The sequence below is a fragment of the Lepidothrix coronata genome, unplaced genomic scaffold (assembly GCF_001604755.1).
Source record: "Lepidothrix coronata isolate B3197 unplaced genomic scaffold, Lepidothrix_coronata-1.0 Scaffold54, whole genome shotgun sequence".
NCBI lineage: Eukaryota > Metazoa > Chordata > Aves > Passeriformes > Pipridae > Lepidothrix > Lepidothrix coronata.
The window spans coordinates 4,131,764-4,155,803 of NW_016690234.1; the positions used below are offsets into that span (position 1 = coordinate 4,131,764).

The window sequence follows — 24,040 nt, forward strand, 5'->3', positions numbered from 1 at the left end:
TGTATCTTACACAAACTTTGAGTCATTAGTGGACTGCCTGCTGTAGAGATCTCTGGGCTTTACACAATCTGGCAGTCTGTCACTGGAAAGCAGATCTAAATCAAATCACAGCAGAGAAGAAGAAAAATTTCTCTTGTGAGAGCTGTCACCTTGCTTTTAAAGATGGCAAAGATTTGAAGGGGAAAAAAAAAGTATTCAGAAAGAATGTATTTCCATAATCCAGCAAACTTTTTATGGTTTGAAATATTTTATAATTGCACAGGGAGTTTTCATTTGTCTCCTCGGTCTTTGTGACCTCATTTGCATCTTTGGTCCCTCACATCCCAGTGTTCACACTAACCTTTATCCATTCCATCTGTGGGAGACTCTGATAGCTCCTGTGAACAGCTCCTGAAATTAAATAATGTTATGTTGATATAAATTATAAATGTTAGAAACATGCATCTGTTTCCAGTTAAATACTGAGTCCCGAGTTTTCTGGAATATATGGAGCTGTGGTAAATATCTCTTCTGTATTCCCTTTAAAAATAATTAATAAAAAAGAATTTTTAATTCTCTTGAACTTGACACTGCAGCTGGAGTACAGTAAAGATTTAAATTATATCTCTACTGTAGTGAAATATGTTTGGTTCTGTACAAGAAATTTTGCCAATATCATGTCTACACTTGTTCGTTGTGAATGTACAATTCTTCTTGTGACTTCTTTTCATCACACTGGAGTGACTGTAATTTCTTTTTCCTTTGTCTCTTTCCATGTGAAGGGAAAAAAAAGGACAAAGGCTGTGGTGCCAGGCTGTACTGCCAGCAGCTCCACTGGCACCAGACAGAGCGAGCACCTAACTCAGTTTCTTGCACTTTTAGCAAATCAGATTAGTATTAACTGCTGTATTTTTCTTGATCTGAAAATGCTTTATCAGCTTGATTTGGACTTTATCTTTCATGGTGCTGTGTTTATGTCACTGTCAAGTGACATCCGAAATAAGTTCACAATTTCTTCTTCCTCTTGTTAATCTTTTCTAGGTAATACGTGCTTGACTTCTGCAAACTTCAGTGGCTTTCTCAAATTGCAAGCTACAGGACATTTCCAATCTGAGGTGCTTCATTTCAAAATTAAGTTGTCTGATAATTAATGAAGCATCTCTTGTGTACTTTTGAAAAAGTCAGGCTCTGAAAGGTGGAGGAAATGAAAACTCCAGCATGACAGCAGTTCCACCCAAGCCTTATGATTAACGTGCTGGGATGGATTCTCAGCTGTGCTGAGTTTGGCCTTCCTGAAGCTGAGCAGAGCCAGAGGGAGCGGTGGCACGGAGCCACCTTTGCAGTCCTTTGATCCTGGGCCAGCCAGGGGCAGGACTGGCTGTCTGTGCACTTGAAAGCAACCTAAGAGGTGTTTTACACTGAGCAGTTATAATGGTGAGGTAGGGGCTGTGAACCCCCACAGCTGCCCCCGCCCCCCTTCAGTGCTACCCTGGGCATTGCTCCATTCTGCTCCCCAGCCTGACTTATGGCACTATCACTTGTCACCAGGAATCATGACTGCATCTTTACAGGTGCTGCTTTTAGAAGTAAAATAGTAGCCAAAGTCTGAGACAAAAATATTGCCTGTTACATTTACACATAGAAGAAAATCCCTCTTTAACCAATACATTCATTTTATTTTGAAACAAACCCATTTTTAATTATTTGTCACGATTTCAATATCTAAATCCATTCTATTGTGTTACTATTAATCTTGAGTAAATATTTTATTTTTAGAAATTCTATTTACCACTAAATGTTTTTCATTAAAGATAGTCAAGGATATTAACTGTGCATTTTTGAAAACATTTGCATATTGGAAAAACATATATTTCCTGAATTAGGGTAAAAGACTTCTATTCTGGAGGGAAAATGTTTCACTTGCTTCTTACATCTATAAAGTGTTACTTCCCCATCAGGGCTTTATTTTGTGGTAGTAAAATAGTAATCTTAATTCTAAGAAAATATTCTTTCCTCATTAATCATGTTCATAGATTACATACTCGTGAACTGTTTGAGATTAGTGTGTTTATCACAGAAATATCCTATAGTCTCTTCTGTTGGTGTGATCTGATTTTCAGGATTTGAAATTTTTAAACTATTCCATCAAAATTTTTCTTTTCAAATGTGAGAACTTTTTAAAATAGAAGGTTTTCTATTTGCTGCTACTGGCATGTTCTTTGAACTAGGTTGTCTAGATTTTTTCCCTTTGGATGAGACCTTTATGGAAGAAGGGACAGATGATCTTGTGTATTTGCCCAGTGTGTGGTTTCTGAAACATCTGGTGCTGGCTCTGTTGGAGACAGAGGAGTAGGGGACAAGGAAGAGGGGGAGGAAGCATTCTTTTGGAAAAACTGCTTTTTCTCTTGTTTATTTTAAAATCTTGTCCTGAACATCTTCAGATTGCTCTAGATTTGAAAGTTCTGGCTTTGTCTCCAGTTGATATTAGTGAGTTATTCTGTCCTCATATATGTTTAGTGTATAAACAATAAAAAAAATGAGAGCCCTGTGGTACACTGTTCCTGAAATACTATTGTTCAGTGATCAAGCTAGCAAAGTCTGCATCCTAGTACAAATCTGTGTTTAAATTCTGCATTTACAAATTGTGACTCCATTACCTTTACTTGCAGCTTTAATGTTCCATTATCCTGTTTGTCCTCCGTGTGAATGTACTATCACACGTGCTGCCTGGGAGGGGGTACATTGTGCTACTCCCACCCCAGGCTGTATTCCTTCTCTTGTCTGAAAGCACTAGGAAGCAGTGAGCGTAGTTTGGATCTTTGAAATCTCTGTATCTTACTTCATCTGGAAAAAGCAATGTGTTTCCTGAATCCTTTTAAATCTCTAGCTCTTAAAGGAATAAGTTAATTAAAAAAAAAAAAAGCTAAAAAAACCCCCAAAAGTCAGAAAATATATGAAAAGTTGCGTGATGCAGAGGTGTTAGGACTCTGTTGCTAACAAAGATCCATTCAGGTAATGCTTTATTATTAACTGCTGGAAAAATATTTATAAATCAAATTCACATCTGTTTCTTCCTTAATGGTGTGGTTTTAGGGGACAGTTTTGCAACCAGATTTGGACATTTGGAAAGGAAAGGCAGCACAGCTATAGAGAAGTTGGATAGAAGTGGATAGAAGTTGGGCTGGATGGGAAGTTGACTGGGACAGGGAACTTCATAGAAGGCTGAGACCCAGGGAGCAGCATTTTGGAGGGAGAAGATGGACTTCAAAGGGAGAGCACAGGCTGGGGACAGGCAAGAGAGACTTTTAAGTGGACTTTAACTTCTCTAACTAATGACACAAGCTCTGTGCTCACCAGTCCTGACCCAGCTTTAGCTTGAGCCTTTTCCTGTTCTCCCCCTTAGAGAAAATAGCTTTTGTTCATTGTTAAGAAGAAAACGTCAGAGTGTGTTCACAAGGGAGCAGCATCCATTGCATGATTGGAAGCCCTTTCATGCTTTTCCTTCTCTATTTCCATCACTGTTTTAGGAATATCTTTTCCTTTGTGACTCTTTACAATTGATGGTCATGGACCAAAGTTGTTCCTATGATTTTTTTTTTTTTTGGTGAGCTTCCAGTGGGAAACCATAAAGGGTCTAATTCTGAGATCACGATTTGAGGATACTTGGTACTTAAAAGAATCAAGACCTTAGAAAAATTACTTCTCATAGTAGTGGTAAAGCTGACCTAGAATATTTCCAAAGGAAAGTCTTTTCTGTGAAATATTAAGTTAACAAGATGTGTTAAACTCATGTGTCACACTTTGAAAGCTTGAGAGTTTAGAAGTGGGAAGCTCTCTAAATTCACAAGAAAGATGAAAAAGGCCAGAAACAGAGGAACAAGAGGGGAAGGACAATGTAAGGCACTTTTTCTTAGCCCTCTGTGACCAAGGCAGGCTCAGAAAGTTACAGCCTGTCAGACTGATAGAAACAGTTGGCAGTTATTTTACTCAAGTGAGTAAGATTTCAAAAATGGGAAAGACAAGGGCTGCACATTAAAGGTTTCTGAAGTGTTCCAAGAGCTCCTCTTTACCAATTACATTCTTGTACATAAAACAAAATGCCTTATAGACTCTTGAAAGTTTTCTCTAACACACCTTTCTAGAAATCTCTAACTCCAAAGTGGAAATCTATAAGTATCTTTACAATATAAAATTGATCTATGAGCAAGTGGCTGTGTACTATTGGCAATTTTCTAGTTAGAAATTTTCATGTGTTATAAAAAAGTAATTAATTGGTCTTGGAGCAAATTCCAAAACCATGTGAATCCTGGACAGCAGCATAAATGTTTCTTGTGTTCTACTATTTTACTTGTTGATTATTATATATGCAATCTTTTGGGTGATTGCCTTAAATAATAGGAACAATAGGTATCCTACGGTGAGAAATAAATGAAGACTTTTCATGTGCAGAGTGGCACTACTCTGCTGCTCCAACATGGCACTTTTCGGACACAGCAGGTTAGCACAGAGCAGTGCAGACCAGGAGAGCAGCAGCAAAGCTGTGCTGTTCCAGGCCACAAGCTCCTCAGCAGTGTCCTTGCTCTGAGCATCCTCCTTAACACAGGAAAATGCTCCTCCCATGACCAAACACGCAGCTGTCTGTCCATTACAGACATCAGGCTCACACTGAGATGAGAGGATCAGCCACACAGTATTGTCATCCCTAAGTACTGAAAATTAATGATATTTTAAATAAATAAAATTAGAACTTTATTTTCTGGTTTGTGGGCTTGTAGGGTATGTTTGAGTGACTTTTCTCAGAAACCACAGAGGCTGGAAACTTTCCTTCTTTTGTGATTCTCATGTTATTAACTGGCTCCAGATGTTGTAACTGTACAAACACAAGTAGTGGGAGAGTTCTAACTATATCATTCATGTATCAGCATTGGGAAGAGCAATCTGAAGAGGCTGATAGTAATTTCTTCTCCAAGAGGCAACATTCAAGGCAATTAGGTGTAGCTAAGCAGTAAATAGTTGAGAAGTAAAATGTGGCCACGGAGAATAATAAAAGATAGTTTGAGGTTTCTCTGGGACCACTAAATACAGAAGGGTCATAAGATTAAAAGAGAGCAAAAAGAAAGTAGGCACCTCACTCATTTTTCTGCTTCAGCATGGGGTAGAGAGGTGCTGTAAGGGATGCAGGTGTGCTCACAGAATGCATCTTTGAGAGACCAAAGTCTACTGTAAAAAGGAGAAAACGTTTTCTAGAATAATTTTTCACACACATAAAATAGATTCTATCTTTGCATACTCCTTACGCTAAATCTGAGGTGTTATATCTGTACAAAACTCCATATTGGTGGTCTAGCATTGACTAATACAGGCTCTACTAATTCCTGAGAATAGACATACTTGTAGTGAAATGCTTAAAATGTAGAGGCTAAAAAAGATGTCATTAGAGTGATGGATTCTGCAGTAAATGTTCCCTTTGAGAGAATGTGTCATAGTATATATTCTCCTCTATAAATTGTACTAGTTTGTGGTTTAGAAAAACTGAAGGGAAATCGGATATTGGAATTGGGTTTGCTTCCTTGACTGTGATAAATCCTGGCTTAATAGCAAAATTTAAGACAGTGTGTGAAAAATATGGAGAAACCAACATATCAGGTCATGGTAGACACACTGTATTTATGCATTTAATGCTTCCTTTTGGAGTATCTTATCAATACAGCTGGGTTTTATCTGATTACCAGTCTGATGCTCAAGAACATGTACAGACTAACACACGTTGAACTCTTGTAAAAGCATTTGGAAAAAATAGCAGGGTATCAATTATTCCATGCAAACTGCTGAAATAAACTGTACTTCAAATGCAAATCCCTCCCAATGCTGAGGATGGCATCTGCCTTCACTGGCACGCAGGTGTAGCTATACGTGGAGACTGATATGAGAACCAACAGCCTTGTGGTGAATTAAAGCAGTGTTAGCAGGTTGAACTGGGGCTTAGATTTTTTTTTTTTTTTTAATTTGTAAGGAAAGCAAAACTACATTTATTGTCAGTCAGTCTAGAACTCACCCCAAGCCTGGCTCAGATTCCCAAGTGCTGTCACCTCCTCTGTGTGCAAGGTGTGCAGACGGGGTGAGGTGGCTCTGCAGGGGCTGCAAGGGGAGCACAGGGCAAACCCTGCCTGGAACAACAGCACCAGGACCTGCACTCCCACTATCACCCCTGCCCCTGCTTGGCACACTGGCTGCCACCTGCACTGCCCATGAATTCTGCACCGCTCGTGTGCCGTGAAAAGCAACTCCCAGTTCAGACCATGCTTACACCACCTCACTCACACGGAATCTGGGGCACATTATACACAGGCCTCTGAGATGAAAGGCCAGCCCTGAACAAGCCATTCTCCCATGGAATCCTCTCAGTCAGTCAGTCTCTAATGAGAAACACTAAGGAACGTGTTTCCAGCTCTTCTCTGGGTTTGGCCAGCTTCTAAAACCTGGCTAATTGTCTACATGTGTATTGTTCAGTTGAAACTCTGTCAGAAAACAGTCTATCTGGCTGGATTTAAAAGTCAGCTCTCCTCCTGTCAACCATGTTACTCTAGTTTAAACTGGAGGGTAAATGCTAATTTAGGTGCATATTCTACTACAATGCACAAAGGAAAACTAAGCCATTTCTTTCAGTTCAAGACCCCACTGGGTTAATGAAATGTTCTTAAAATAAACAGCTCACCTGTGCATTTGCTAGCTGAGTAATCAACATAAGGATATTGCTTTGAGAATATAGCCTGTAAAAAAGTGGGCAAAGTTGACAATTAATACTAATACTTTTGTAGGTAAAATTATATCTGCCTATTTGTAAACTTTTAAAGAAAAATTAAAATGCTCTTTATTGCATTTGAAAGAGGTGAGGTGTGTTTTGTTAACAGCAATTTTGAAACTTTTCCCATAACATGTGTTATGCTCTATTACAAGTCAGTTTTCCTTTAGGAACAAGAAGGAAGTTCTTAGAATGAATACAAGTTCACCTTATTCATTGTCACAAATTAAAATGATGACTTGTTCTGCCTATAGTAGCTTGTAGGTTGCTATCATATTTCTAGAGATAGGCTTTAACTTAAAAATAATTTCTGGACGCTTTTTGCTTTTGATCAATTATGTTGCGTTGTCCAAAATGAATAAGTGTAATAGAAATTTATTTAACTGCAATTCAAGTTGGCTGCTAGCCAGTCTGGTTTTATTTGTTTGATAGCTTAAGTGACAAAAGCAAAAAAAGCTTTTGTGCTTTTTTGTTGCCCATCCTTTTCACGCACACTAAGACTCTTTTTTGCCTACTGGGACTAAAGTTTTGGAGAGGAATAAAACAGTCTATTCCTTGCTATTTACTTTAAAGAAGAAAGCTGCATGGAGGCTCTGATGTTTTTGGTAGGCACATGTGGAACAAACATGTGTAATTGTAGGACTGATCCAGCAGAAAGTTTAGCTGTATATCATGGTATGTCATTTAGGGGAATAATCTGAAGTACGAAACCAACTTAAGTGTGTGTGAAAGTGCTGTGGAGCAGAGGAAGTTTTATTTATGAAAATGCCCTACTAACATAACCCGTGTGCAATTATGTAGACTATTGCATGTGTCTCTGTAACATGCAAATTTTGCTTTTAATCTTGTCCAGTCTGTTATATCCATGAAAACAAAGAGACAAAAAGTATATTAGTCATTTGCCAGATGTCTTAGGATGATGAAGTGGCTGATATAGTCCAAGTAGATGGAACATCAGGGCTGGTTTGCGATGTGATGTATTGAGTGTCTAGTGGCCTTCAGTTATTCTCACTTTCCTTATGAGCTGGAAATTCTTGAGATAAATTAAATACCCAAAAGGTGTTTGGTCTACATGCAGCATTTATTTTTTTTTTACCTTTTTTATCTTTTGAAAATGAATTCATCAAACAGTCTCGCAAGGTAAAACTACTTGTTGAAGATGCTGCAAGAATGTGCCTTGCACTTGTGTAACCAGTTCTGTTTGTTTACTTTTGTTCAGACAGCGCATCAGTACCTCAGGCAGCTTCTTTGTCTCTCAGAGTACCTCAAACCTCATTGCACCTTAAAGGACCCTTACAGTGGGGTGACACACAGCATCAGGGGCCACCAGGAGACAGAGGCATTACAAAGCAGCAGCAACCATCTGTTGTGTTTCTGACATTAGTGAACTGCAACAAGAAAAGGTAAGAAGAAACTAAACTGTGGGACAGAGAGCTTAAGCAGCAAGTTCCTGGGCTTGTTTCTGTGCCGTGGAAATAGTTGCGAAGTGTGGCAGAGGTACTCTATGTCTGCTATGATGTATTAAATAAATATAAAGGTGACATTAATGCTATGAAGAAATGTTAGAAAATTAACTCTTAATATGTCACATCAGTCAAACTATTACGTTAACTCCAGTGGAGGTTGGTTAACGAGGCACTATTGCTGTAGAGATGGGCATGTAAAACAATGTTTGCCTTCTGCAGAGGGCTGCCTTAGCAGCTTTTTTAAGGAGTGATGTGTTTGCTGGTATCATGTGATATGAAGTGCTAGTTACATAGAAGTTCTCTGTTGACCCTCCTTTCTCCTGAAATGTTCCATAATAGTGCAATACTGTGATGTCCATTAATACTGGAAGATCTGTGATTAACGAGACTGGGGAAGGCTTGCTACAGTTTTATAAAGGAGGCGGCTGAAGCACAAGCCAAATTTTGCCTGAAGTAGTTTAGTGGCAATGCTAGGAAGAGGAATGATGAGTCTTGACTGTGTTCATTTCAACAAATTGAAATACTGTACAACCCTTTTCCTTATACAATTTGACTACAACATAGAGGTTGCTGTAAAGACTTGTCTAACCTATATAGATTTGCAAGAACAATTTGAAACTCCAATTAGTGAGTCAAGGAAATAAATAAAAAAGAACTTCTTACAATGATTGAAGAAGACATAATACAGTCAAAAATGGTTACATTTGAGGACTACCTATTAAGTTCTTAATGCTATCTAATGTAGAAGAGGGCAAAGAAGTAGTTCTTCTATATATTTATTGAATGTAATGTATATCAATTTGTTAGTTTTGTAATTCACGTTATAAATAGAAAGAAAAAAATCTGGAAAAGAAATACTTAGAAAAATTTAACAAATTAATGCGTATTTGCTTAAGCCTTGAGAGCCTGATTCTGCAAAGCCAAGCCTTCCTCAAGGGTAGCAAGGAATCTCACCTTTGTGGCTGCTAGGAAAGCTGAAAGTACTCAGCAACACTTCTCTTGATTGGAATATAGGTCGCCAAAATCATCTGATAGATTACAAGATCCAATGAATTGGAAGGAAAGAGGAGATCTTAGACTGTTTGAAGAGATTCTGTTATAGCTTTCAGTCTGATGATGTATTCAATTTTGTTATTTTTCCCTTCTGACCATATTGTGATAAATTGTTTAAATTAGCAGAGTTAATTTACTCCCCAAATAATAATTTAAAGAAGTATTCTGACTTGTCAGAAAAAAAAATGGTGAAATAGCCAACAATTTAGGCATTGTTTCTAGTGTTTGCATGTTCTCATCAGGGGAGTAAAATATTCAGAAAAGGGAATTATAATTGATAAAATATGTGTGAATTCAGTCATACCTGTGCAGAATTAATGGAAATTTTGAAGTTAAGTCTTCCTTGAGATACCTGGTATATCTACAAGTGTCCTAATCGTTTGTTCCTTCCATTGCCCTTATGTGTGGGCCCTAGGGGCATGAAATAGTTATATGATAAATATTTGAGCACTTATGCATTGTTATAAGAACAAAGAGATGTGTCAGTTTTGGTGGAAAATGTTCCTTTCTGAGGTAAAAGCAGGTTTTTCTATGGAAAAGGGTGTCATCAGATAACAGTTTAACCAAACTAAATTAATCCTCCAAAGAAATACAGGAAATATTTGCAACTAAGTGTCCATTTACAAAATGTTCTGAACCCTTTCCTTTGAAAATAAAGTTTAAAGAAAGAAGTTCCCTATTTTTGGGATGAGTATATACTCCTGTCATTAGCATTGCTGTTAGTGGGTATGAGTGGGAATAACCATGAATACAAATTTGTTTGCATTGTTCAGTGTAAAGCCATCTGCTTTTTGCTGTAATGTGAGAGATGTACAACTAGAGCCAACAGAGACACCACCATCGCTACCCTAACAAAGGTCTGTGATTTCCAAAGGGTATGGATTTCTTTTTCATACTTCAAAGAAACCAACCTGCCTTCTCAGTCCAACTTTAGGGTTGAGACTTCTGAGCTTTTCTTTTAGGGCCACGTTATGAACTGCTGAAACATAGGGGTTTATCACAGAACCCCCAGTGCAAGCTGAGCTCTGGCTGTAGTACAATTTAAATTATTTATGCACAGTGCTGTGTTCAGACCATGTGCACATTTGTCCTTGTCAGTCAACAAGTGTTCTATTAATCAAACAGGAACCCTGGTGTGTTCATTACAAAAGTAAGAGCATTGAATTTGGGATGGTATTTTTAGTGCTTTTGACAGACAGGGATTATTAAGCTGTCACTCCCTCTTTTCTGCCAACTCCCCTATCTTCCTCCCCTTCTTCTTCAATGCATTGTCATTTTATTATTAAGAGCACACTAATAGTTAAACGACAGGAACCCTAAACCCCTGACTAGTTCACTGACATGACAGGTTATTTTTTCCCTCTATTCCCTGTCCAAGAACCCCTGCTGATCTTCCCAGCATGCAGTGCTGTGTGACCCTTAACATCTGGCAGTGATTAATTGTCTTAGTGTCATAGCGATCGCCTTCCTCCCTCTGATCCTCACTTACTTTGTTCTCTCTTTTAAAGCCAGTGTGCTGGAACCTTTTCTTCCCACTTTTGAATCTATCCAGTATCCAGGATACTGTGTGTGTCTACTGCGATACAACTTGAAAGAAACCGAAACAGTCAGTTATTTGGCCCTGAAAGTCTGGTCATGGATTCAGAGGGCTTTCTATTCACTTAAGGGGTGTGCTTGAAAAACAGCACTAACTAGAATGACACAGATCTTGTTGAACTTGATCCGGATCTCAGGTCCCTTCTAAGCAAACAATGCAATTATGGGCAATGCCATTTTCAGCGGACACATGCGGTATTGTGTCGAAGGCTGTTGGCTGCAGCTTACATGTTACATAGATTAAGGGCCTGACACCTCCTGACAGTAGCTGCTCCTTTGTGCTCAGCTCACCCTGCTGTACCACGCTGCTGCAGAGGTCTGAGCCCTGTCTGGGCTGGGGCTCTTCTCAACTCCCACTGAGTTAGGCAGGTTCCTGCGGCTGCACCGAGGACTCCTGTGTTGGCTCCAGCGTGTGATTGCCTGGGCTGAGAGATAACACAGAGATGGAGTGTGCAAGTGAGTTTTGTTGGCTGAGCAATACTGAGTTGCTCATGCCTGCTTTAGATGCTTGTATAGTAAGAATACTGGTGGAAGATAACTCTACCACTAAGATATTTTCTCAAAACACAGCAGACATTCCCACATGATTTTCAAGAATAGTTTTAATCTCTGTCTCAGTTTCTCATGTTGGAAGATAAAGACAGTAAATTCTTTGACCTATAGGAGACTTCGAGTTTTCAGAGACCTTTATTCTTCCTCTATGAATATTAAGTATTGCTAGGTGATTATTCATATCTGTCTATTTAAGACCAGCTGCCAGGCATGGGGGGAGCTCTGGAAGAGGGAGGAAGGAGTCGTTTTATGCTGAAGTTCCTTGTTTTTTTTTGGGGGGGGGGGTGTTTTTTGTTTGTTTGTTTGTTTTCTTTTTTATATTGCTTACATTCAGGATGTATTCAGAGTTTGGCAACTTGCATGGGTAAATTACCAACTGCTCTAAACTTCTACTTCCTTGCATGCAAATGCAGGATGAGCTAATAGTTTTCTTTGCAAAAAACTAACCCTCTTACAATTTGAAGATGAAAGGTAAAAATAAACAATTGTTTTAAATCCTGGTTGAATAGCACAATACATGCACTGAACTTAAACTACTGTTACATTTACATTTTAAGGCAAAATATCTGAAAGGCACTTTCTCCTTCACTTACCTATTGAATGTTGAGTTCAGAGTCTCTCTGTCTCCCATGACACACACTCCTCACAAATAGATTTCTCCAGAGCAGTATTATGTTCTAGCTCTCCATGTATTTCAAACAACTATAAGACCATTTATTTTCTATTTCAAACCAAAATAGTAAAATGGAGTGCATGGCCTTTTCTAGTTGCTAAGCAACCCTTTGTAACATGCATCCTGCATTTTGCTGTGCCATTTGGCAATTCACACAAGATCTTGTTTGTTCATTTCCAGTCTAGTAAAATTGGTTGCTATATTTCAAGTGCCAGTATAGATCAAAGTATTTCCTAGAAGGATAAACATGTTAACTGGCACAGAGCGAATGATTAACATCAAGCACAAGCCTTTTAGTATAAAGGACTTGGCATGTCATCCATTGGCAAAGCTACTCAAATGAATGCCATCTATACCTAACAGATGTGCCACTGAGGAGTTATCCTCTTCTTCCCAAAGTACTGCTTGCTGTGCTGGTGTGACTGAATAAGGATGATAGCCACTGCTGAGCTTTGTAAGCAACTGAGCCAAATGCTTTTGTCAGCTGTGGCAGTGTATCTGGAGATCTCTGCTGACTTTGCTTGAGCTTCTTCAGTTTTGTATCCATATAACTAATAGTAGAATTATATTAAACTGTACTTTCTCTTCCTCTGCCCTTTGTGAACACTCACACACAAAAGAGAGTCTAATGTCTGGCTGTTTAATTTTACTTGTCTCCTATACACTCTAAGTGCATGACTAATGAAAATTGTCTTTAAGTAAGGCATACTCATTCCTCATAAACAAGGCAGGACATACCTGGGGTTTGCATTTCTGATTAAAAATTATAGATGATCTGGATCTCTGTGCTAGTATTCAGTTTGGAGGGGAGGGTTGAAAGAGGGCTGGTCGAGGAATGTTTTTAAAAATAGGTATGGAAAACAATTTTAAAAGCTGCATACGCATGTCTGTGTCTATTTTGTCATTGCTAGCTGCTTGTGCATTTGTGTGACATCTGTAATTTGCAATCTGTGTCAGGATCTCAGTGGTACACTGGGACAAGATATACAAGTATACAATGGACCAAATGTCACACACTGAGTAACATTGCCATTAAAATACTCTAAGTTAGGAATGGTGTGGTGCAGGGCTAAGTTTGACATGAGTGGCAACAATTTTGACTCAGTTCTAAACAATTTTCACTCAATATTCTAAATCCTATGGCAAAGCTGATGGGAATTTTAAGAAAAAGCTGTACTGCCATTGCAGAATGCTAAAGGATAGTTCCAAGAAGAGAACGTTTCCCATTACAGCCACTAAAAATTAGCAGATTATCTAAATAATTCTTATAAAGCCCTATTGACTTAGTCAGTTGTGTGTCATTGGGAGTATATTTTATAAAGTATATTTATAAAGTATATTTTACCTGCCAGCACTACTGGTGGTATTTTAGTAGCTAGAAGTGATTTGTTAATTGAAGAAGCAAGGACAGTGCTCCCTTGTTCGTGCAGTTATATTAATACCTGGACCTGATAGTACGGCCAAGGTCAGCCAGGGGATGAATTTGTTCATACCTTTTTTCATTGATCATATACCCTATCTCAGACATGTAAAGAAGAGGATGAAGAGAGAGGTAAGGCAAATTTTCCTTGTGACATCAGAGAGCAAAGGCGAGGCAGATTCTTTACACTGCCAGAAGTGTGTACAGCTGGGGAGAATCAGCCCTCTCATTTCATGGCAGATAATCAGCTTCATATTTTCTGTGGCAGCCATTAATACACTGCAGCCTTAGCTCTAGGCCTGTAGGTAAAGCTGTTTGCTGTGACTGCTTTTCTGTTTGTCCCCTGAGAGCTGAGGATTCTCCAGCAAGTCCGTGGTGAGCAGAGAGATGTCCTGTTCTGTCTGTGATACAGCAGTCAGAGCAGACTTGGGCTCATTATCTTGCAGCTGTATTGGTAGATACTTCTAACTGATCTGGAAATACATGAAAGAAGCTCTTTCTCACATACACACAGCAGGAATGCACATAAGCCAAAAGATGGTATTTCAAAATTGACATGTACTATCTCTAAATCATATTCCCTGTTGTTCATTTTTCTTAATGTTGGAATCATTATACTGATTTCTACTGAACTGACTACACCCTTTAGCCAAGCTGTGATGCTGAAGTAGTATGAAATAAGAACAGCTCCTCAATAATACTCTAAATGTCTCTTCTTAAATAAGTTTTAATTTCTAAACTGCTTAAATGTTGATTTGGGAGTCTGTCGTATGCTTCCCAGAGTGCATATGATTTTTGTAGAGTAAGGCTATTAATAATTGTGGTTAAAAATAAAATTAAATTCCATGGTAAAAAAAATATTCTTACAATATTTAAAGTGTTTGCAATGATGCTAACAAACTTAATTTGTGCACCCTTGACCCAGATGTATGCAACTATCTAACACTGATTATCAGCTAAATGCCCATAACGTAGTGTCAGATTTTCAATTCAGCATTCGTTTTTTAAAGTAGGCACTTCTGCAGTGTAAACACTGCAAGGGTTAGAAAGAACAGGGGACAGGGAGGCAAACTGCTCCTTTAGATGTTGTGCTGCTTCGGGCCTCGAGTTTAGGTGCTCTGCACTGCCTTTCTGTATGTACCACTCTCTTCTCTGAGTAGCAAATTCATGCTTGTAATGTTTGCCAGTGTGACCCGTGGCTGGGCTGTAGGCCTAAACCAGCCTTGCAGAGATGATGTGTTGACAGGATGACATCTTTTTAGTATCAAATACTGGTTTCCCATGGCAGAGAAACCAGTGAGGACGCACCAAGCTGTACAACACTCTCAGCACTGCTTGTGTCAGGGGATGTGACTGGCAGGGAGAGCAGGGTCCTTGCAGAACAGGTCCCCCCCCATGGTGTGCAGACACCCCCTGGTCACGAGCAGCCCCAGGCAGCTGAAACAGCCCAGCACTTCCTCTGCAATGCCGTGCCTGCCCCCACAAAAGGCTCTCTGAGGCTGATGCTGCCCCTGGTAACACCTGAGCAAAGCAAATCAGGGAGATTTTCCTACAGAGAGACAAAGGCTAAAAACAAACCCAGCTGGAGATTCGTGTATCTCAGCCTCACTCAGGCACTCAGAAAGTGTCTGCCCCTTGGCCAGAGCCGTGCTGACTGTGGTCATGCCGTGCCTGTCCTGCCCCTGCCCTGCGTGGGCGTCCCCTTGGCAGGCAGGAGGTGACATGTTTGGAGCAGCTGCTGTCTGTGGGTGTGACTGCAAAGGCACTTGGGCATAGTTGTCTTGGAGGGCAGGGCTTGGGACAGCATCAGCTGTAAGGCTGCAGGCAGTAATGCTAAGCTCTGGTTGTCATTTTAACTGAGTATTATGTAAATCAAATAGAGTAGCTGTTAAATTAAAGCGTGAGAAGGTAATGCCTTCAGGTAATGCCCGCTGCAGCCAAGCCACTGGATTTTAAAGAAGTATAGAATTTGTCATTTCCTTATTTCTTTCCGTGGGAGATGGAAGTAAAGGCTCAGAAAAAAACCCACCCTAATTATTGATTTTCCCAAGGAGCCACACTGACAGCTCCTCACACAAAGAATTTAGCAGCGTTGGGGCGAGCCAGAGCTAGTGGCTGCAGAAATGAACAGTTTATCACAGATCCTTTCTCAAGGAAAACTAGACTCATTTTTACATCCCATGGGAAATAAGTAACTTTTTCAAGAGGGCTTGCAATAAAGAAGAATTTTTTTGGAATGGAAAACCTAAAAAACCTTCTGCCTTCAGAGATCTCCATGGGAAGTATATTGAATATCTGGATATTCAATCAAATATGAATTCTGATATTTTGTAGTAAAATCTCATTCAGAAAGAAACATACAGATTTAAAAAGATCTAATTGTATTGATTTAGTGCCTAAATTAGCTTTGAATGTTACTAAAGAAAATCTCAATCAAAAAAATTAAACCCATTATAGTCTTTTAACTACTGCAATTGCTGAAGTTTTTGAGGCACAGCAGAAGGATGAAAATTCTAGATTAGGGCTACCTCTTAGTGATATTTTCAATTAAAATATTTTAAATTAAAACACAGGTCCAGGTTTGTAAAAAATTTTTAAAAAATCAAAATATCTTCTCACTTAAAAAAAAAAAAGAAATATGGTTTTCTTTAAAAAAAGAATTTCTACCAAAATGTTCCAACTATTGTTCAAGTATGGAGAAAACCCTTCAGGTGTGGACCACTGCTGGTGCTGTGACGCAAGGTGACATTGATGTTCTGAGCAGCTGATTGGGAGTGTTGCTGGGCACATTATGACTGCCTTAACTCAGGAGAATTTTCAAGATTTACTATTTTTCCTAGAGCTAGGATAAAAAGCTAATCTAAATATTATTCAAATGTAAAATCTCCTAGAAATTTGGACAGAGTCTATTGGGACATTCCAGTTTCATTTGAAAACTTTCAATGTTATAAACTCAGTTTAATCTACCTTTTCAAAAATCTGAATGAAAAAGAGAATTGCTCATTTGAAGATATGTTCTTTTCATTTCAATACCTCTCTTCTGTTTTCCCACCCTGTTAGAGCAGATTTTATTTTTGGGGGCTTTTGAATTTTTAATGTATTGGCATTTTCATCTGAAAGCGCACTGTAAAAATATTTCTGGGCATCCCTCTTTAAATGCTATTTGTATTTAAAACATAATTATCAGTAGTTTGGGTACACTTGGAATTACATATCAAACTCATGTAGAAATCAAAATACAATTAATATAAACACTCTTTCATCTGTTCCATTTTATAATAGAAAGTATATAAAATATTTTTTATGAATACAGCAGACAGCAAAGATAAAATCACTGTGGAGGAAAAATAATTGAGACAAAGGAGGAGATAGTTATCTTTCCTACAGATTTTTACTGTTGGCTGCTTTTTGTTGTCTGTTAAGAGTTTACATTAATGTCTGAAAAATAGTACATGACCAGGTCATTCACAGGTTAGACAGTCACTGACTAAAATAATTATCCTTCTAGAAAGTTTGATGCCTACCGAAGACTGAATTTAGTGTTCTACTTTGCTGCATTGCAAATTGTCAGATTTTTATTTCCTTTACACCAAAATAAGTAGAATGTAACTGCGTTTGCTTCAGAGGAGCTACTCCAGGTACATTGCTAATCTTTTATCATCTTCATTTGTGTATCTCTTGTCATAAACTGACAGGGGAGCAGTCGGTGCCGTGGTAGTTACTGTGGAGTTGCATTGAACTTTGTTTAGTCATTTGTGTTTGATAAACCCCTCTGGTACTTACCCAGGTGTGGGGGTTCTCTGGAGTGCTGGAAGCATTGCAGCAGGTCTGCTTCAAGCACAGATCACTCACAGGAAATGTCGTTGCCTACCACAGGGCTTTCACACCTGGAGCTCTTGGAAGCTGGGCCAGGAGAGCATCCACAGACTAAATCTAAATCGTGGTCTTGACAAATGACCTTATGGAACAGCATATCCCTTAACTTCTTTTATATATCTGGGACATCTTAGATCACTGTAATGTGCTGTCTAGGAAGCTGTGCCACACCAGTGTGATGGGGAGTCTTTCAGCCTGTGCCCTCCACTTGTGTGGAGACTGGCTTGGGAAGGATATGCAATCTTGGTAGCCTGTGTGAGAAAAGCTGTGATGTGGGCCCCCTTGGTATCCTTAGGAATGACAATGATTCATGTACAAACACACAGTTTATATTCCCTCTATAACCTTACCAGCAAGGGAAGGAAAACTTCTATGCCTTGGCAAGAGTCCCCAGTGTACTCAGAGCTTTGGCTGCATTTATGTGTTTATGAATTCTAACAACCCCATCACAAATGTTGTCACCAGATACCTGGGCTCTAGCCACGATAACTACATTTCCAAATGTTTAAGCATGGTTTACTCTTAGGAGCGTGCTCTGAGCTGTATTATAGTTACTATAAACAGAAAGATATCATGTGAATTACTTTTTTATTTTGTTTACTCCCTAGCTTTTTTAGTCAAAGATGAAATATGCATGGCATTACTTCCAGACTTGTGTTCTCTGTGTCTTAGTGCTATAGAGATGGCATTATCTTTTCTTCCTAAGACCTAATATCCTGAGATACAGAGCAGAGAGACACAGTAGAGGGCCCACCACCACTGGAGTTAGTACAGAATGTGCATGTGGCATTTGAAAAACGTTGTTTGGCCTCCTGGAGAGAACCAGTGTAATTTTTCATCTGGAAAGTATTCAAAGAGTATTTTCTGGGAAGGAAAGTTGTAGCTGTGTAATACAATTATGCAGGCAAATGTTGTAGAAACACTATCCAAACAAAGTTGGGTTATGGTATGAGGGGGGAAAGCAAGATGAGAAAAAGTAGTGATTCACTGTTTTGTTGCAAAGGGAACAAAATGTCTCTTCATATTATTTTGTATCAATAACAATGTCCTAAAAGACAAGAATAACAGCTCCATAGAGAAAGAAGAAACTACACTTTTGTGTACCATTGGAAGGATCACAAAGAGCCCATCAGTCTGACTGATAAATCAGCTAAAACTCTTTTGATTTCCACAGACATTGGCTCTAAAGAAATCTGCATAAGGAGTTCTTAGAGGGTCAAAGGAATAAACAGTATCTTCTCCAGACTGAAGGAAAGCAGCAGAGTAGTAAGAACAGAATAGTCCAAAATGGAAACAGGGGAAGGAAACTACTTCTCTATATCATATGGAAGTTTCCAGTACATTTTTGGTAATCAGGATTTTTGTGATGAGGCCAATTGTTGGTGTAAGGAATTCTCTTAGAAGTGTATATAAGTAAACAAAACCAATTTTAACTTCCAGAAGATTAAAAAAAAAAAAAGTTAGTTTTGAATAAGTACTGTGGAGCAGATGTTTAGAATATTTTATTCCTTGGCTCTAACTCTACTTTGCAAATCTCACAGTCATGTTTCCTTTAACTATGGTAAACCCTCTGATTATTCATCGAGGAGTAAACACCAGATTTCTGTATATCTCTGTAGACTTTTGTTCCCTAACAGCTCAGCTTCAGTGTGTTTCTCTCAGGGAGATAACATGTATATTGGAAGAGTCACCAAACGAGCAGCCTGAAGTCACACAGGGAGCCAACCCATTGCAGAGCAGCTCATTGGGCTGCCCAGGGACAGACTGCCCCAGTAACCACTGGACCTGTTCTGCAAACAGTGCTAAGTGCACTGCAGGCATGTGTTGGTTTTGCCTGCTCACTTCCAGGCAACTTATGGCTTTTTCCATATTGCAGGATGTTTCTACAGTTTCCATAAGGAATCACCATTAGATCTGCTAAATGCAAGGAAGGGACCTCAGTTCCATTTGTGTAAGATGAGCTTTTTGACAGCCACACAGCTTTCAGAAGAAAGGAGGGAGGAAAAAAGAAGTGCCAATTAAGAATGAGAAGATGTCAGGATGTTTTAAGTGCAGGAGTTGTTCTAACAGCAGGTCCTGGTTAGAAATTTTCGGACATGTTCCTGACCTAAAGTATGTGCAGCACAGTAGCATTTCCAGAAATGAGGTGTGTGGGGCACTTTATCACTACATCACACAGCACAGGACAAAATTTGTTTTTAAAACCCCAAAGTCTTTGAGTGCATAAAGGGCACTATTTCTATGTGGTTATTTTTATTACCTTATTATCATCATCATCATCATGCCTAGGCTTCGTGAATGAAGATTTGGAATTACCTTATTATAAGCTTTTAAAAAAAAAAAACCAAACCTAACCCCCAAAAAAACCCCCACAAACAAAACACCAGCAGGTCTTTCTTCTTCAGTTTTGGAGGGAAAAAAAGTTGCTTCCAGGGTGAGATTCAGCATGCCAAGTCTCTGGCCAGAGCAAATTTTTAAAGCTCTATCATAAACCTCTGAAAATAGGAGTTTATAATAGAAATGCAGACATACAGTTAATTATATCGTCATGAATGGCGCCACTATAATTAGCTAACTTCTATATGATGCCAAGTTTTAAAAGTATTTTACTTTTATGGTGCTGGATGTCAAAAGCTATTTATGTTAGTTTCTTTCATTTTTCCTTTTATTGTCTTACTGACCTGGCTCTCCAGGTTAGGAAAATGGCTTGCAGATATTTCTTCAGCCCTGAAGAACCTTTGCAGCCTCGATGGTTAGCAGATTGCTAGAATCTGGGATGTCAGAGGGAGTGGATTCCCTCCAAGGGCAGGCAGGAGGATATCAGCAGAAACAGAGTTCTTGTGGACTTGTGATTCTGATTGAAGGGCTTATACTGAGGTGATGGACAATCTCAGCTGGACAGAAATCTGCTAATATTTGGTCATTATATATACTTTTAAGGTGACAGTTTGAAAGAAAGATAAAATACAGGGAAGAAAAGGAACATAATCTGTTTTATAAATACAGTATTACCTGCAGGTTCAAAACCAGAGAAAGGTGCTAACAACAAACCCAAGAAGATTATGGGATGAGAAAAGCTCTTTCCTTAAGTTTTTGTTTTCAAGTAACTGTAACCCTTTTGCAGCTCATTGCATTTTAGGTGCTTTATGGTTCACACAGGGATCACACTTTCACCCATCACTGAAATCCAGTTTCCTCTCAAGCTGCATACAAAAATTATGATTATTTACATTGAAAAGTAAAGATGAAGGTATTGTTCAGTTAAGGAACCAGGAGAATCTGTGAATTAACCATACATTTATTATTTGAGTTGATAATGATAGCTTAATAGACTTAATCGTAGAAAATAATCATCACCATTTGAATGTCCATGCTAGGTCTCGCCTGTTTTTTAAGATGGTAAGGTAAATATTCAGAATTCTTTTAAAAGAGAATTTGTAATTTTCTTTTATCAAGGAATAGGCATATAATAGTATTCTAAAGTTACTAATTGTCCTTAGTGTTTAACACATCCACATCTATGTGTGCATATATAAAAATTATGATTAATGTTTTTATGCTTGATATAAGTTTTCTGAATTATAACTGCTGATGTGAAACTTTAATTCAAATACACTGCACCCTGAAAACTGTTGCTCTTTAGGGATGGTCTAAATTGTGCTGCCCTGGAGAGATATTTTTCTCTAAGGATGATATTTAAGCTGATGTGTTAGGACAATGCTACTTCTGGGTTTTTTTGTATGAGACTATGTGACATGTTCCAGGAGTGTTTGGGCAAATGGATGTTAAAAGTCTTTACAATCTGATAGTCCTGAATCATTTTGTCCTGTTTTCTGCTGATCTGCATTTCTTCAGATTTGCCATCTGAGTTGATCTCTTCCAATAAAACTTCTGATGGTAATTTTTAAAGCATTTTGCTATTCAGTAATCAACAGCACAGTAGGAACTAACATGGGTTGTGCTGTACTTTTGGGGCAATCTTTTCCTTCTCTTGGCCACGTGCCTGTCATCTTTCCATGATAACCCTTCTTTTTGTGATCATTTTTGGTTATGTGCTATTTATTGGCTACAGGGAGTTCCACACATGCTATTGCTCCATGCAGAGCTGATAATGCAAACTAATGACATGAGCTCAGTTACCACATACTCCCTTATTCCATGTGGGCTTATTAAAGGATCCTCAGGCAGATCCTTCCAGCTCCGACGCATATGAGCAATCCTGCTGATTGCAGCAGAACTGCCCAAGTGTGTAAGGAATGAGGGACTGGCCACTGAGGGAGGAATAGTAATTTCTGCTCAGACAGGGCATGTCAAATCAGTGGCCACCAGCCAGTGTGATGGAATTAATGAGGAGAAACAGTAGCCAGCAGTGACAAGTTGGGATAAACTCACAGAGTTGCAGTGCCACATCCAATTACTGTATTTCATTGTTGTTCCCTGGAGACGGGGACCCTCTGACAACCTCCATGAAAGCTGAACTGGAAATTCTGGGAATACAAAAAGCTAGTATGAGTAAAGCTTATGCTGATCTCCTTTAAAAAAGAGCAAATCCTAACACAGAAAAAGCTTTGCCTTTCTTTTCTGTTCTTGACTTTGCTACAAAGTCCGCACTTTGCTGCCTGGCAGGAAATGTTAAAATAAATTACTTTCAAATGAAAAGAGAAATAAAAGTTAGGAAAACATTTTTTGTCTATGTTTAATTTTGTTGTTCTGTTGGAAGGGACACTAATTTTTGATGAAAAACATATTTTGATCTAAATTTCTTTTGATCAAACCAAATTGGACTATCAAGATTCCTAGCACCACTTTAAAAAATAAAACCTAAGGCATCTTTTTCCATGCCTAATAAGGGCGTTTACTAGTAAAGGAACTGGAGAATTAGTCCAAAGAGTGCAAAACCCATATTGATGCGAGTGATATTTTACTCCATAGAATACTTTGCTCAACCATAAATTTCAATACATATGAGAAAAATAATAGCCTCAAGGAATGATTCATGTGGAATTATTTAATTCTGCTCAGCAGAGTGCTGCTTTTAGCTGGGAAAAATCTTCTCATAGGCCGGTAGGCAGCAGACTATCCAGTACAAAGCCAAATGACATCACCAGCTTCTCTGTGTAACAAAAGGCCAATGGCATCCCCCCTTGCTGAGTGAAAATTAGCAGCAGGTCTTTGCACTGTGCACATACTCTGAGAGGAGGGAATTGTGTCATTGTTATTTGCTATTTCCGCAAGCTGACACTTATCTTGTAAGCACATCAACTGTTTGCTTTAGCTCCACAAGTCATTTCCAATACATTATATCAGTTAGTCCTGCTGTTCTGCATTGTGTGCAAAAGAGGTTAAATTCCACATGCAGAGAAATCAAAGATGAAGGAGAACTATATAAATAATTGTTTTAGAATGGGAACCACTATTTGTTTCTTTAAAAAGTGACTGTGTCAGTAAACTGTTTCAGACTTTTTTGTCTACATTTGAAGCCAGATCAGCACATCAAGCTCTTAAACTCCTCGAAAATAAAGTAAATCAGATCAACTCAAATTCTATAATTAGAGTTGTAACTTTTCTTGATGTGCCAAAAAAAGCACACAGAACTATCAGCAGAAAACCTAGAGTTGGCTATAGTTGCAAATAGAGGAAGATATGAGGATTGGTTTTCTTTTCATATATTTGGCATATGTAAAGAAACAAATTTTTGTAATCATTGCGTCTTCACAAATATTACCCACTTTTACTAGCAAAGGTTTATCTGCTGTATTGTTGCTGGGAATTGTTGTATAATTGTTGTATTATTGCTAGGGAATTGGAAGTCATCTAGTAGTTTTTTCCAGCTCTAATATCATCGAAGCTTTGGGTTTGGTTCTGCCTTTCTACAGTAATGTTTACTTACTCTTTGGTTTTATTGAACTAGAACAGTGCTGTCATGTATAGTGCTGTATTGTTTATCTGACAATATACCAAATAGAACTGTATATTTTATTCAGCTTTGTTTGAAATGTACCATTGATAAAAGAGCTAGAATATAGGCCTCTTTCTATCTCCTGGCTCTATTACAAGATCCTGAGAAATGAATTTCCTTAGTCCATGATTGAGTACGAACTTATCAGTCGAGATTTTCACAGTCTGTAGATTTCTGCCATAGAAAGAGTTCAAACACTCAAGTGATACAGAGTTCACATTTTTTCTTGTTCTCACTATCTTTTTCCTGTGTAACTGTATTAACATCACTGTTCTTCATATTTTCTCTATTTTTAAATATCCCAGGACAATATTATAAAATCTTTGTGGAGAGAAATGTAAAAAGTTATGGCTTCAATTCTTCAGACACTTAAGCAAGTGCTTAATTTAAAGCATGTGGGTAATCCAAATTTACTTCAGTCGCTGGCTTTTGGACCAGAGCCAACACATTTGGAATGCATCCTGCATATTTATTCTACTGTATATATGATTCAGTCACATGTGTGCAAAGTTGTTTGTGATTACATTTGTCAATTAAAGTAACTGAATTGAAATTAAACCTGAGAAAAATCTACAGTGAGTGACACTCCTGCAGTAAAGTTAACATCTGAAGACAGAGAAATCTTTCCTTTTCAAAACCCCCTAGCACTTAAGGCCAAATATCT

The 24,040-nt window shown here is 38.5% G+C and overlaps 1 long non-coding RNA gene across 1 annotated transcript in view; it reads left to right on the forward strand.

Moving 5' to 3' along the window:
• LOC108497958 overlaps window positions 1-8,110 on the forward strand; it is a 25,688-nt gene extending 17,578 nt beyond the window's left edge. Inside the window, exon 3 of the long non-coding RNA XR_001875022.1 lies at window positions 8,001-8,110. This is a non-coding gene — a long non-coding RNA (uncharacterized LOC108497958). The remainder of the gene's footprint in view (window positions 1-8,000) is intronic.
• The last annotated feature ends 15,930 nt before the right edge of the window (window positions 8,111-24,040 follow it).